This window comes from Sinocyclocheilus anshuiensis, unplaced genomic scaffold (genome assembly GCF_001515605.1).
Source record: "Sinocyclocheilus anshuiensis isolate Anshui unplaced genomic scaffold, SAMN03320099.WGS_v1.1 scaffold323, whole genome shotgun sequence".
Lineage (NCBI taxonomy): Eukaryota > Metazoa > Chordata > Actinopteri > Cypriniformes > Cyprinidae > Sinocyclocheilus > Sinocyclocheilus anshuiensis.
Genome location: NW_015548198.1, coordinates 259,495 through 266,891, shown reverse-complemented (window position 1 = coordinate 266,891; position 7,397 = coordinate 259,495). Strand labels below are relative to the sequence as shown.

At 38.6% G+C, this 7,397-nt stretch overlaps 1 long non-coding RNA gene across 1 annotated transcript; it reads left to right on the top strand.

The window, feature by feature from the left end:
• The first annotated feature begins 5,378 nt into the window (after positions 1-5,378).
• Positions 5,379-7,148, top strand: LOC107653238 (uncharacterized). Its single transcript, XR_001630200.1, has 3 exons — positions 5,379-5,454; positions 6,250-6,409; positions 6,914-7,148. It is a non-coding gene; the product is annotated as an uncharacterized LOC107653238 (long non-coding RNA).
• Positions 7,149-7,397: the final 249 nt, after the last annotated feature.

The following is a 7,397-nucleotide window of genomic DNA, read 5'->3' as shown; positions in this document are numbered from 1 at the left end:
CGTTTGCAACAATAACTGCAGGTAATGTTTCTTGTAACTGCTGATCAGTCCTGCACAACATCTTGAAGGAGTTTTAGACCATTCCTCAGTACAGAACCACTTGTTGGTGTTGGTGGGTTTCCTCCTATGAACTACTTTCTTCAGTTCCTTCCACAAAATTTCAATTGGATTAAGGTCCGGAATTTGACCCAGTCATTCCAAAACATTAACTTTGTTCTTCTTTAACCATTCTTTGGTAGAACGACTTGTGTGCTTGGGGTCGATGTCTTGCTGCATGACCCACTTTCTCTTGAGACTCAGTTCTCGGACAGATGTCCTGACATTTTCCTTCAGAATTTGCTGGTATAATTCAGAATTCATTGTTCCATCAATGATGGCAAGCCATCCTGGACCAGATGCAGCAAAACAGGCCCAAACCATGATACTACCATGATACTATTTCACAGATGGGATAAGGTTCTTATGCTGGAATGCAGTGTTTTCTTTCTCCAAACATAACGCTGCTCGTTTAAACCAAAATTTTCTATTCCTCTGTATTCCTCTGGCTTGTCCACATGGTCTTTAGCAAACTGCAGATGGGCAGCAATGTTCTTCTTGAAACTCTGCCATGCACACCATGGTTGTTCAGTGTTCTCCTCATGATGGGCTCATAAACATTAACATTAGCCAATGTGAGAAAGGCTTTTAGTTGCTTAGAAGTTAGCCTGCAGTCCTTTGAAACCTAGTGGACTATTACACATCTTGTTTTTAGAGTGTTCTTTGTTGGTGGAGCACTCCTGGGGAGGGTAACAGTGGTCTTGAATTTCCTCCATTTGTACACAATCTGTCTGACTGTGGATTGGTGGAGTCCAAGCTCTTTAGAGATGGTTTTGAAACCTTTTCTAGCCTGATGAAGAACACCAACTCTTTTTCTGAGGTCCTCAGAGATCTCAATTGTTCATGCCATGACACACTTCCACAAACATGATCAGACTTTGATAGATCCCTGTTCTTTAAATAAAACAGGGCATGCACTGACACCTGATAGTCATCTCACTTATTAAAAACACCTCTGAACAGATGGACTCTAATTTCACCTTCAAATTAACAGCTAATCCTAGAGATTCACATACTTTTGCCGCTCACAGATATGTAATATTGGATCATTTTCCTGAATAAATAAATTACACAGTATATATTTTCATCTCATTTGTTTGATTGGGTTCTCTTTGTGAACTTTCAGGACTTGCAGGAAAATCTGATGATTTTTTGGGGGGTTATATTTGTGCAGAAATATAGACCATTCTAAAGGGTTCACAAACTTTCAAGCAGCACTGTATATTTATCTGAGCAGATTCAGTCACTCTTGACACACCTCACACCACAGGAAAATTTTATTGGAAATCTCATTAATCTGTAGCACAATCAAGGTAATCAAGATAAGACTTTACCTAGGATTGTCTGAAGTGGAAAATTTAGATTATCTTGTAGTGTGTGACTGCCTTTAGCTCCCGTCACTGTAATTACTGCATGGTTCATGGATGGTTATACAATCTACAGGGTCATAGGCGATATGGTAAAAGTTATTACTATATTGTTGGTATAGTATTGCTGGTATTGTTGAATACCCCTGCTGTACACTTATCGTAACAAAGTGCTAAAACTGTTTCTCTATCATATTTACTTGTTGGTGCGTTACTGTTGCAGCCCTTGACATTTTCACTACTACACTAAAAAATGCTGGGTTAAATACAACCCAGTGCTGGGTAAAATAGGGACAAACCCAGCAATTGAGTTGTTTTGACCCAGCGGTTGGGTTAAATGTTTAACCCAACCTTCTGGGTAGTAACCCAACCGCTGGGTCAAAACAACCCAATTGCTGGGTTTGTCCATATTTCACCCAGCGCTGGGTTGTATTTAACCCAGCATTTTTTAGAGTGTACTGTCATTTACAGAACCACACTCTACATGGGCTTGGTTGGGGACCCACTGGAGATACATTCAAAGACTTTGCTATTAAAGAGAAACCTTTAGTAGCAACTATGGGCATATGTGAGGAGAAGACCCTTGTTGAGGCAGCGTTTTGCTTGGCACTAAGGGGGAGCATGCTCTCTTACCAGCAGCCTATATTGTCCACGAGGTCCGTCAACATGCACCAAGATTGTTCACCTTCCCTACCACTGCCTCTTGGGGAGTACAGGCTTGATCCTACAGAATGCGTGCATGTGTGCACTGAGGAGGAGCACTTCCACTTTAAGAGCTTGATGGTCACACTGGACATGGCCTGTAAGATTGAGACTGCCACAAGAGAGCAAGCAGAAGAACAGGAGTGGCATCAGCTCCGTAGGCCTAGGATCACCTCTTCACATTTCAGAGAGGTGTGTTTTGTCAGGGGAGTCAGTTCTGCAGCGTCTCTTGCTGAAATGAAAAGAGGTGCAGACATGGAGATTGAGGCTGCAGTGGAGTACTGCAGGATGAAAATGACAACTACACACCCTGCGGCCTCATCATCCACCACAATGCCCCTTGGCTTGGTGCCTCACCATTTATGATCCATCCACACACTCCCCATTTGGACTGGTTGAGATCAAGTGCCCTAATGTAAAGAGCTACATGGACTGTAAATATCTTCAAACACAGCATGGCATTTCAGCACTCCATGAAAGCCACTCATATTTCTGGCAGATCCAGGGTCAACTGTTGCTCACTGGCCTGCAGTGATTTTGTGACCTGTGTCCATGCTGATGCTGGACACTAAACACCGTAAGAGACAGTCGCTGTAGCACGGTCTAGTGTTGTTTCCACCAGCGCGGCAATTTTTTCATCACTAATTCATGGATGTCTAAAATATAAAAATAAGGAGAATGCTAAAACAGGCCCGAGGCCCGGCCCGGCCCGCGTCTGAACTATGACGTGAAAATTGGCCCGAAGCCCAGCCCAAGGGGGCGTAAAAAAATCGGGGCCCATCGAGCCCGGGCTGAAATGCAGGGCTCTAACTCACAGCACATGCTGTATTTACTGACTGTGAATGGAGCCGCTCTGAGACGTCAATCATCAGCTGCGCGCGTGAACACTGCGCTTTGCGTGGAATCCACCGCAACCATCCTTTGCCAAATGATAACTACACTACTATATCGCGGTTTTATATTCTGTTCGATTAGTGTTCATTACAAAACTGTGGGGGGACAGATTATTTTATGATGGTTCATCATTGTATAATAGACATTTGATATAGAGTGCAATAAAGCAGGATAAAATCAGTTTATAAAGGCTATTATTCACCTTCTGTATGTGCTTTAAAGGGGTCATATCATGCTGCTAAAAAGAACATTATTTGGTGTATTTGGTGTAATGAAATAACATTTGGACGGCGTTATGCAAATCTTCCCAGATAGCGACGTAGACATGTGGGGGCGTGTTAGAACGAGCCATTTTAGGTAGGTGTGGCTGACTCTTAACTTTTATAAAGAATATCTCTTTGGATTTGAGACTTTAGTCTTTGCAACTTTACAGATCTTCTTTATGCACCAAGAGCTTGTAACACTCCAAAGAGAAAGGAAAAATTGAAATCGCATCATATGACCCCTTTAAGTCTTCGATGTAGACATTTTAATCTTTGTTTTGTGTACGTAGTTAGTTACTGGAAAAGCTGCACTGTTTTTAAAGTAGCTGAGCTACCGTCACATACTGAAAATTTAGTTGCTTTAGTAGTGTTGCTACTACTCCCCAACACTGCATATGTTGACCCGAAGGTAATAGCAGCCATTAGAGAGAGGGCGGACCAGTTTTATTTTAATGTGTATATGCCAAAATACCTGTCTTTCTGCAAAAGGTTGTAATGACTGGGATAATGTTAGTTGTTAAAAAGTTAGTTCATCCACAATTTTTTTTTTTTTAATAATTTTCATCACCCTCAATTTGTTCCAAACCTGCATGAGTGTCTTTCTTCTGCTGAATACTAAATATTTTGAAGAATGCTGGTAACCAGATGATTCGACTGTAGACATTGCCTTCCATAGTATTTTTTTCCCCACATGGAGGTCAAAGGCTACTGTCAACTGCCTGGTTACCAGCCTTCTTTAAAATATGTCCTTTTGTGTCCAACAGAAGAAAGAAACTTATGCAGGTTTGGAACAACCTGAAGGTGAGTAGATGACAAAACATATTGGGTAAACTAACCCTTTAAGTTGGTTTCTTGACCATTTGTATTTTTCATATTTTAAAAATGTCAAATAGTTTGTTCTCTTTGCCCCGACATCGCGCATAATTACAGCAGAAATTATTGTTAGGATTTTTCCGCTTCTGATATTTTATAGCTTTTGAAAAGGGCATTTTCTTCTCACAAACATTCAGATATCAAAATAAAATAGAACATAACACAAATAATAATAATACAAATAACATTAACAAACTTGTCAGTTTAAATCTACATCGAAGACCCATCTGTTTAACCTGGCTTACACATAACACACTCACATTTCTAATATTCAAATCCGTTAAAGGATTGTTAGGCTGCATTAATTAAGTCAACCGGGCACACTTCCCATAACACCCGATGTATTTGATACTTCCTCTACGCTAATATTAGACTGTTTCATTTTTATTCCGAGGTTACTGGATCTTGCCTGTCTCAAGACCAGATGGTGGACCTGCTCCCGGGAATGACCACAACACAGACATGGCCAGCAAAGTCCTCAATGAGACGGGCCATTAGGACAGATGCGCAAGCGTGGACATCAGTGACAGACTATGACTGCATAATGACTGGACCTCTTCTTTCTTTTTTAACTTTGAAAACTTATATATTTTTCTGATGAAATGCAAATAAGGTTTATTTTATTCAAACTATCACTATTGCTGTTACATACTTTTTACATACAATTTAATTAACCACAACTCAAAATTAAAAGTCCTGAAAACTTAATATTTTAAAGAATTTAACTACATAATTTTTCAATTATACTTAAAAGTAGGTAGTAATGTTACTTAAATTTGTGGCAAATGACTGTCTTTTTTTATGTTTACTTAAAGTAAAATTTAAGATATTATAACCTAAATGCATTTTCAACAACAAATTTAACTAAAAACTTCCCCAAATTGTAAGTCGCTTTGGATAAAAGCGTCTGCAAAATGACTAAATGTAAATGTAAATGTAAAAGAAAGCTCACCCACAAATGGAAATTTGATTTTAATTTACTCAGACCATCAAATTCTTTTATTTTTATTTATTTACTTTTTTAACTAAAAATTTCATTGAAATAATAATTTCTCCAATAAGAAACCTTTAAATAAACCCGCTGACATGTGTTTTATTATTTGTATGTGTTTTCTGTATGTACATTTCTATGCACGTCTATAAACCATATTAAACCAAGCGTGTGAACAGGACTTTTATTTTAGGACTGTTAGTGTGGCGATGTGACGTCATATGTCTGCGTCGCGCTATTGCGTCTGTTGTGACTCGGCTGAAGAAAGGTTTGTGTTTTTAAGCGTTTAAAGTGTTTAACCTTAATGAACGTTATTTTGTGAGTAAAACAGTACAGTAACAGAAAATGTGCGCCTCATTGTGGTCCCTGTATTGTGAACCCGTTAAACGTAAACACGAATTCGGCCTCTAACCATTAATGATGACAGAAAAGGAGCTTCAAAAATACGAGTCAACTGAATCAATTGCTTAAAAATGATTCACTCGCTCGAATCACCACACGCTGACGAGAACTGCAGGGTCAAAACACTGGAAATGCAACGAGAACAACAAACAAACGTGAATAATGACAGCTTTTACAAACAAATAGCAAATGTTTTTAGGAACTGTAGTTAATTAAATGTAATGTGAAAATTATTAAATACCAACTAGGCCTATAATTTATGCTCTTTTACTAATTTGTTGTGCTACTTTTTTTAATCAGCTCGTTTAAGGCCATTAACTATCATTCTGACTGACTCTCTTACTGAGCTGTTGACTACTGACCCAGGGAGCTGATTGAGACACACCCAGAGATTTGATTTGCATTTATTTTGATAACACTTTAGAATAAGGGACATACATTCACTATTAATTAAGAGTTTTCCCTCAATAAACTCCCAGTTAGCTGCTCATTAATAGTAAGGTAGTTGATAAGTTTAGGTATGGGTTGGATTAAGGGATCTAAAATATGGTCACGCAGAATAAAACATTAATATGTGCTTTATAAGTACTAATAAACAGCCAATATGCTAAAGTGCTACCTTTTTTCTTTCTGTTAATTGTTCTCATATTAAACATGACAGAGAGTCCAAATGCACACAAAAAAACCTCCTGCTGAAGCAGCTGAGATCCACGTCACATAGGCTACTGTTATAACGATGGCGTTTATTAAAGAGGAGACTGAAGACGTTAAGATTGAAGACGCAATCACAGTGAAACAAGAAGATACTGAAGAACAAACAGGTTGGTTTTCATTCTCAAAGCTGAACTTAGTCATTTGATCCTTATTCAAATATCCAGCTCTACAGACTTCTTGTCAGAGCTTTATTTACACATTTTGATTTTCAATACTTTGGACTAATAAACTATTAAGTGTTTGTTCATCAGTCCCTGTGTATGAAATGACACTTTATGATTTGCTCCTAATTAAGTGATTAAAAGCATTTGCAAAAGTTTTATAATGTACACATTTTCCTCTCTGGGGGAAAAAAAAAAAACATTTACTATCAAATTATACACTGCCTGGCCAAAAAAAATAAACAATTGGCACATGGCAATATTTTAGGATCTGATCATTATTGCAGTGATTAATATGTTTCTGGCGTGATGCATGTCGCACACTGTGATTTGTAATGATCTTATAGGATTGATAAAATCGTGCAGTGTGTAGAAGGCTTTATGCTGGTTTTGATGTCTCTTGCTTTATGCCATTAAGTGGTATTAATTAATATATGTTTCTCTCTTTAGACCTAATGACGTTGAAAGAGGAGAGTGATGTACTAAATGAATCAGAAGAGAAAAGTCGGTTTGAGAAACATCATGATTTCATTACTGGGGAAAAGTCCACAAAGACTGAAATGGAGTCCTCACCAAAAACAGCTCAGAAGACCGAATCTAACAGTTACTTCAGCTGCCGTCAATGTGGAAAGAGTTTCAGTAAAAAACGAAATCTTAAAGTCCACATGAGAATTCACACTGGAGAGAAGCCTTTCACCTGCCAACAGTGTAAGAAAAGTTTCACTCAAAAACAAAACCTTAATGTCCACATGAGAATTCACACTGGAGAAAAGCCCTTCACCTGCCAACAGTGTGGACAGAGTTTTACAAATAAAGGAAACCTTAATGCCCACCTGAGAAGTCACACCGGAGAGAAGCCATTCACCTGCCAGCACTGTGGGAAGAGCTTTACACAAAAAGTAAACCTTGAGGTTCACCTGAGGCTTCACACCGG